This window comes from Cotesia glomerata, linkage group LG3 (assembly GCF_020080835.1).
Source record: "Cotesia glomerata isolate CgM1 linkage group LG3, MPM_Cglom_v2.3, whole genome shotgun sequence".
NCBI classification, from domain to species: Eukaryota; Metazoa; Arthropoda; class Insecta; order Hymenoptera; family Braconidae; genus Cotesia; species Cotesia glomerata.
This window is the reverse complement of record NC_058160.1, coordinates 28,475,105-28,482,839: the sequence shown is the minus strand read 5'-3', so window position 1 is coordinate 28,482,839 and position 7,735 is coordinate 28,475,105. Positions and strand designations below refer to the sequence as shown.

Below are 7,735 nucleotides of genomic sequence, written 5' to 3'. Positions count from 1 at the left end.
GACCCAGGCTCTGGAGCAAAACTGCGGGACTACTCCTCCCACCATCTCCGTGGCCAAAGTGGAGGAGGACCCCAAGGGAAAAAACACTAAGAGGCCTAGACCCGAGGAGAACCCTCCAGCAGAGGCTAAGAGTTTGGCCAAAAAGGGCAAAATAGCCCACAGGCCGAGCGGCTTCAGTGACGCCGTACGGGCGAGCAGGAAGGTGGCAATAACACCTTCTGGCTACCCTGAGGTGCTACTGAGCCAAGAGACCAGCGACCTGGTAACGCAGGCACTCGTTGGAGCGCTGGATGCTGTCCCAACAGGACAAGCAGTCCCGTGCTTCGAGGGATGCCGGTGGGAACAGGGAGTGCTGTGGTGACTTGCGCCGACGAAGACTCCAAAAAGTGGGTCCTAAGGACAGTCCCAGCTCTCAGGGCTAGGGAGGGTCTCGTTCTCCAAGTGTTGGAGAGGGAGGCTCTTCCTCGGCTCAGGAAGCTGACGGCGGTCCTGGGAACCAACGAAGAGAGCAGGTCATTATGAGAAGACTCGCTCGCCAAAACCCTGGACTCAACACTGAATTGTGGAGAATCTGGGACAGACGAACGGTCGGCAAGACCGTTCACCTAGTTCTGGGGGTGGACCAGAAGTCACTGGCGACACTCTCGGGGTGCAATTACTCACCCCACTTCGGATTGGGTAGGGCTCGCTTTTACGAGGCCCAATCCAAATCCGGAGGGGGAAAGAGAGCGCTGCCGGGGCTACTGAGCCCACACCCAAAACCGAGCCTCCCAAGGGAGGACTGTCGACGGGAGAGGTCGAGCCGGCCAAGGCTTCGGATGCCAAGGGCGGCTCGATCCCTCCAGAGGGACGAGGGACTTCGGTCGCTGCCACCCGCTGGAGAGCCGAGAGGCCTCCCGTGGAGAGGCACAAGCGACGAAACCGGGTCCTTCTTCCCTAACGACGATGCAGGGCATAGGGTCCCTTCTGAAGCCTGCGCGTCTCCTAATTAGGAGTGCCTCCGAAGAAGATGGAACGATCCCCGAGGGACGTTCCAGCTCCAGAGGAAGGCCCACTAAAGCGGAGACGCTAGCTAAAGAAGGGGCCAAAGGGCTTAAGCTGGGTAAGCAATCTACCCTTGCTCAGGCCCTAGCCAAATGGGAGAAAGGGTCCGGCACATTGAAGGAACCAAACACCCAAGGCAAGAGAGATGAAGATGGGCATGAAAATGTCCCCATCCCCCTTGACACACCTTAACTCCAACCTTCCCCACATTCCCACCTCCCTCTTCCCGCAAATTCGCGAAGACCGTCAGCAATGCAGCAACTACAGCTGCAGGGCAGACGACGTTTTCGCAAATTAACTGACAGCACTGCAAAGCGGCATCTGCTTTACTTAGCAGAGACCTAGCAGTGAGGCACACAGATGTATCCCTGATACAAGAACCCTGGACGTACAAAGGGCAAGTATTAGGGATAGAACTGAAAGGTGGCAGTCTGGTCTATGGTGAATCAGAGCAGGGGCCTAGGGCCTGTATCTTCATAAACAGGAAGCATACAGCGCTCAAGTTGCACCAGTTCTGCACCAGAGACCTGGCTGTTGCCTCAATAAAAATTCCCATAGGAGAAACTAAGGCGGATATCATAATAGGATCTGCCTATCTCCCCTATGAAGATACGACAGTGCCCACTGAGGAGGTCATTAGACTGGTGGAGCACTGCAAAGTCAATGATCTGCCACTCATTGTGGGGTGTGACGCAAACGCACATCACATAGTGTGGGGCAGCTCAGACATTAATAGAAGAGGCTCAGCATTGCTGGAGTACCTCTCAACCACAGGCTTGGAAATCCTGAATGAAGGATCCAAACCTACCTTTGTCACTTCTCGAAGGCAAGAAGTGATCGATATAACACTGGGCTCTCGAAGGATAGCACAGGAAATCAGAGGCTGGGAAGTCAGCAAAGAGGATTCTCTTTCCGACCACAGACAGATAAACTTTTAGTGAGAGGCAACAATAGCAACGGAACTCAGGACACTTATAGGAACCCCAAATCTGCGGACTGGCTCAAATATAAAAAGAGCTAAGAAACAGATTGGGAAGACCTGTAAGAGGACTGAGGAACGTGCCAAGGATTGAGCAAGTGGCCGAACACTTGCAACAAGCCATTGTTCAGTCCTATGAGATTGCCTGCCCACTAAAAGTTAGGAAAAGCAACAAACGGGTGACATGGTGGAATGCAAAGCTGAATAAGCTTCGCACCCTGTCCAGAAAGTTGCTGAATAAGTCCATCAAGACAAAAACGGACCAAGACTGGGCAGACTATAAAGCTGCCCAAAAACTGTATAAAAAACATATCAAGGTCTCAAAACTAGACGCCTGGAGGAGATTCTGCGGAGAGCTGGAGGACTTACCACTGGTGGCCCGCCTACGCAGAATCTTTACTTCAGGACCTAAAACAAAACTCGGTGTCCTCACCCCTACAAGATGGTAGAGTGACTGAAAACAACGAGGAAACATTAGCGCACCTCTGCGAGGTTCATTTTCCTGGCTCGGAACTCATGGAACTGGAACAGGAAGAAGCCTCAGAGAATGCGATAATAAAAGCAGTCACGAAACGAGGAGACTGGAGCACAGCCGTCAGAGTGATAACACCTGATAGAATAAGGTGGGCAATTGGAAACTTTGAAAGGTTCAAGAGCCCAGGGGTGGATGGGATCTTCCCGGCTCTTCTGCAGGAGGGAAGAGAAATCCTCATCAAACACCTAACTAGACTTTTTAGGGCCTGCCTGGCCCTAAGCTACATACCGAAGGCTTGGCGTGAGGTCAGGGTTGTCTTTATACCAAAACATGGCAAAAGCAGCTATGACCTGGCCAAGTCCTTCAGACCTATTAGCCTAACATCGTTTCTCCTCAAGACATTGGAAAGACTGGTGGATAGGCACATAAGAGATAATGCACTAAACGACACGCCGGTGCATTATACACAGCACGCATACCAGGCAGGCAGATCCGTCGAAACGGCCCTACATGATGTGGTTACCTACATTGAAAGGGCCTTTCGAGGGAAGGAATCGGTCCTGGGAGTGTTTATAGATATAGAAGGGGCGTTTGACAATACCCCCTTCGAATCAATATGCGAGGCTACAGAGCTCTTCGGGGTAGAGAAATCTATCACCGGTTGGGCTCATTTTATGCTTCGCACAAGAATAGTGACTGCCGGACTCAGTGACACTAGAGTCCGGGCCCGTGTGAGAAGGGGCTGCCCACAAGGTGGGGTTACCTCCCCTCTCATGTGGATCCTGGTCATCAATGAGCTCCTAGTGGCACTAGAAAACCTAGGAGTATATGCTGTAGGCTACGCCGATGACGTCGCACTGATGATTAAAGGCTCAAGCCCGACGGAGATGAGATGGAGAACACAACGTGCTCTAGATCTCATACAGAAATGGTGCATAGGAAAATCTCTAAGGGTTAACCCCAACAAAACAGAGATGGTACTCTTCACCAAAAGAAGGAAGCTGAAAATTACGGCTCCCTCTATCTTTGGCATGGAGCTTAAATTCTCAAAGGAGGTACGCTATTTAGGCATAACTGTACACAGTAAGATCACATGGAGAAGCCATATCGAGAAGCAGACCCAACAAGCAACTGCCACTTTCTGGGCATGCAGAAGAATATTTGGCATAACATGGGGCCTGAAACCAAGACTGATCAAGTGGATTTACACGGCGATCTTGGTTCCACAGCTCACCTTTGCCTCTGTTGTATGGTGGCCTTCGCTTAAGAAGAACATCAACATCAAGGCATTCCTAAAAGTCTACCGACTGTCGTTGCTAGGGATAACTGGGGCTCTAAGAACCACAGCTACCTTAGCAATGGGGGCGCTCCTGAACCTGGAGCCCCCGCATATCACTGCAGAAGCTCTTGCTATGAAAACAGCAATGAGATTGCTCTTTAACGGACACTGGACAAGGGCTAGAACGGGACATGCAGCCATCCTAAGGGACAGGGGACTCGACAGATTCCTAACCCAAGGAGGAGACATGAGCCCTCGAAGCTACCACTTCAGACGTCAATATAAGGTCCTTATCCCAAGTAGGCAGGAATGGGACGAGGAAAACAAGAGCATCCTGTCCCCCATAGGGCTAGTCTGGTATACGGACGGCTCAAAAACGGACAAAGGGGCAGGAGCTGGAATTTATAGCAGTGGACCGAAAACAGAAATCTCTCTGCGGCTAGGGGACACTGCTTCGGTTTTCCAGACAGAGGTATACGCGATCTGGGCCTGTGTAGAGCACATTTCTAAGCTCAACCACAGGAACAAGCACGTATACATCTGCAGCGATAGTTGCGCTGCGCTCAGGGCACTAGAACAAACTGAAGTGTCCTCGAGACTAGTGCGAAAATGCATAGACTCCCTAAATGAATTAGCAGAGTATAACAAAGTCAAACTACTGTGGGTACCGGGCCATAGCGGGAACGCAGGAAATGACAAAGCAAATGAGCTGGCGAAAGCGGGAGCTCGTAAAAGAGACCCTGAACCAGTAATCAGCATAGCGGTGCCTTTTAGTCTCATAAAGCAACACGCTTCCCTATGGACTAACGACAAGTTTCAGGAAGTGTGGGCAGAGGCAAAAGGCATGATGCATACGAGGGCACTTTTTAAAGGACCCTCCAAGACATTAGGCTTGTCCTTGATAGGGCTCGACAAGAAGCTGCTAAGGCTAACTGTCGGGTATATCACAGGACACTGGCTAACCGGCAGGCATCTGAGACGCCTAGGCATCTCAGATCACTCGATGTGCCCCAGATGCCTATCGGAGGAGGAAACTCCTCTACATCTAATCCTCCATTGCAGAAAACTGGCAACAGCCCGAAAGGACATACTAGGATTCTGCGATGGAGAGTCTATTGATATACAGGAGATTGGCGTGGGACAGTTGCTTCACTTCTTGAAGCAGACAGGCCTGGCCAATCTCCAAGATATATAACGTAACCAACCTAGAAGGGCTGAGTACAATGGTCCAATAGGACTGAGTGCTTGGCTCAATGTCGGCTACAATATTCCCTCCCCTAATTCTATTATTAATAAATGAAAAAAAAATTAAAAAATTGAAAATGTCGGCTAACTTTAATGTTATAACTAAAATTAGCCGGCAGAGAAAAATTTTTGTTTTTCTTATTAATTGAATTAGCAATAAAAAAATATTTTTAAAAAATTGCATGTATAGTTTTTCAAATTTTTTACATGTGGAATTTTTTTTTTTTTTTTTATAATAATTTTATTGATAAAAAATATTCTAAAAATTGTCAGCTGTCCGCTAATTTTATCTTTATAACTAAATTTATTATAATTTCCCTTTCATAGCAAATTAAAACGAGATTACTCAGTAATTTAATTTCAATCTCTTCTAATTTAGACATGTAATTAAAACGAATTTACCTGTGACGTTTTTCCTGCTTAACAATTATTTTTTTAATGCTCATAATTTCTTTTTGCGCATTCTTTAACTCATCTTCTCTGTTCTTAAATTAAAAAAAAAATTAATTAAATAATGTTTGAATTTTTTTAGATTAAAAATTGGAAGTACTTGAAGCATTTGAGCCATTGTAAGAAGATCCTGCAGTCGATTGTCAGCCAACTGATTGACAGTAACTATTTCCTGAGCAAAACGGGTGAGTTGCAAACAATAATGTTTTTCACGCTCACAAAAGTCATCCCATGTTCGTTCCTTCAAAGTTAGCTCCTCTTTCAGCTTACGCAATTTTTGTTCCATTGATGTTAACTCGGTTCTGCCATTTAACATTTCAAAAGTTTAAGCTAATTAACAATTCAAGTTAAGTCTGCACCCACGTGTCTAGCTTAGAACAGTATAAGCTAGTAATGGCGTAATTAAATTTGGATTACACAAAGAATCGATTTTAAAATAACTCACCTCGTTATTAAAACAAAGGACTCAGAAGGATTTAATTTTGGGAGTTTTTTTATACAATATTTGCAAAATGTCCAAGGAATACAATTTACCTTTTTTTCTTTGTCTAAATCCTCAGAATTTTTTGTTATTTTAATTTTATTTTCATTCTATTAGCAAAAAATTGATAATTAATAATTCGATTAGCAAAAAATATTTTAAAAATTATAACATTACTTGAATATTTTTATTTTTATTGAAAAAATTCGAGTTTATAGCAAAAAATTTCTCCTCGAGCTCCTTTACTTTACGTGATTCTTGAAATACTCTACATTGTTAACAACATTACATATTTAAATTGATTTACTGTTCTATGAATAAGTCACTACCTACTACTTACTGCTCCTTCAAAAGAACATTCTCATTAAATAATCCAATAACTCGTTTTTGCATTACTTTCATTTTATCTTCATCTAATATTTTTTTAAATTCGACACTACCACCGTCAATTATTAAATTATTAGGCTTTTGATCTAAAAAAAAAATAAATATACTTTAATTTAAAAATAAAATAATCAAAACTATTACATAAAATTTAATAAAACAAAGCATTGCTGTGACAAAAAGTAATTTAAAAAAATTTTTATTATTGTAACAGACTTTTGACATTATTAGTTTAAAGAAAAAAAGTATCAAAATAAACGAGAGTTGGATATAAAAAAGTAAGTTGGGAGTTTTGTTTTACCTGAAGTGGTAATTTTCTTTTACTTTTTTTTCTTCTTTCATTTTTTTTTATCCAACACGTGTAAGTTACACTTTTTTCGTGTCTAAGTAAAGGATAAAAAAGCAGGAAAGAAAAAAAAGTTAGCAAACTAATATAAACTAACCTGTTGAAATGCTATCGATAGCATGGGAACTGTGTGAATTTGTGCTTTGAGTTAATCGGGAAGTATCTGACATTGCCACGTTCCCTCAATTTTCGCAATGGAAAAAAATATATTTTATTTTATTATAAAAATTTTTCTATCTCATTTTTACAGACAGCGCTCCTCCGTGATTTAAAATCAAATGCATAAATTATTATAGTATTTTATTTTTAGATTTTTTTCTATACCAATTGCAAGTTTTTAAATTGCATAACCTACTAGTAAATTTAATTATTGTTATTTTTTAAATTAATTTTACCACGATAGAGCTGTCATCGACAACTTTCATTTGTTTATAAGTAATTAACAGTCACTATGCATGTTTAGGTCAGTGCTAAAATTTCTTTGAGCTTTGACAAAAATTTTAACTTCAAAAAAACTTATTAATTTTCTGAAAGTAACTACAGGTCAATAATTAAACTCTAATTACTATCAATAGCTTTCTACCTCTTTAGCAAACTTTATCAAACAATTTTCCGCAATCATAATTATGATCCTCGGAATTCAGGTTATCGACAAACAATATGAATAATTCAAAACATTTCCGCAAGTATTATCTCCTCCACTTGTGTGATTATTGAAAATCCGATTTGATACCAAACATATTAATTGCTGATAAAACCACAAGAAAATTATTTCAACAAAACCCGAAGCTTATAAAAATCCTTGGCAGACTTTCCTGCAATATAACTCTTAAAAGTTTCCTTAACTTTGATGTTTCGTCAAAAGAAATTAGCCACAAGAAAGAACCCTCGATCCTTTGATCTAATTTTTCTCATGAACTAAATGATTGAACTTAATGAAAAAATAAAATGATAATCTTTCTTATTCACTTTTATTTATACATAATGAAAATTAAACATAGAAATATTTTTTTAAAATAATTATTTAAATATCTCCAGGTACATAACAAATA

General features: G+C 42.3%; 1 protein-coding gene across 1 annotated transcript in view; it reads left to right on the top strand.

Annotated features, from left to right (window-relative positions):
- The first annotated feature begins 5,554 nt into the window (after positions 1–5,554).
- LOC123261957 (ATP-binding cassette sub-family F member 2) overlaps positions 5,555–7,735 on the top strand; it is a 36,784-nt gene continuing 34,603 nt past the window's right edge. Inside the window, exon 1 of the mRNA XM_044723875.1 lies at positions 5,555–5,657. The gene's annotated coding sequence lies outside the window, so the exon portion shown is untranslated. The remainder of the gene's footprint in view (positions 5,658–7,735) is intronic.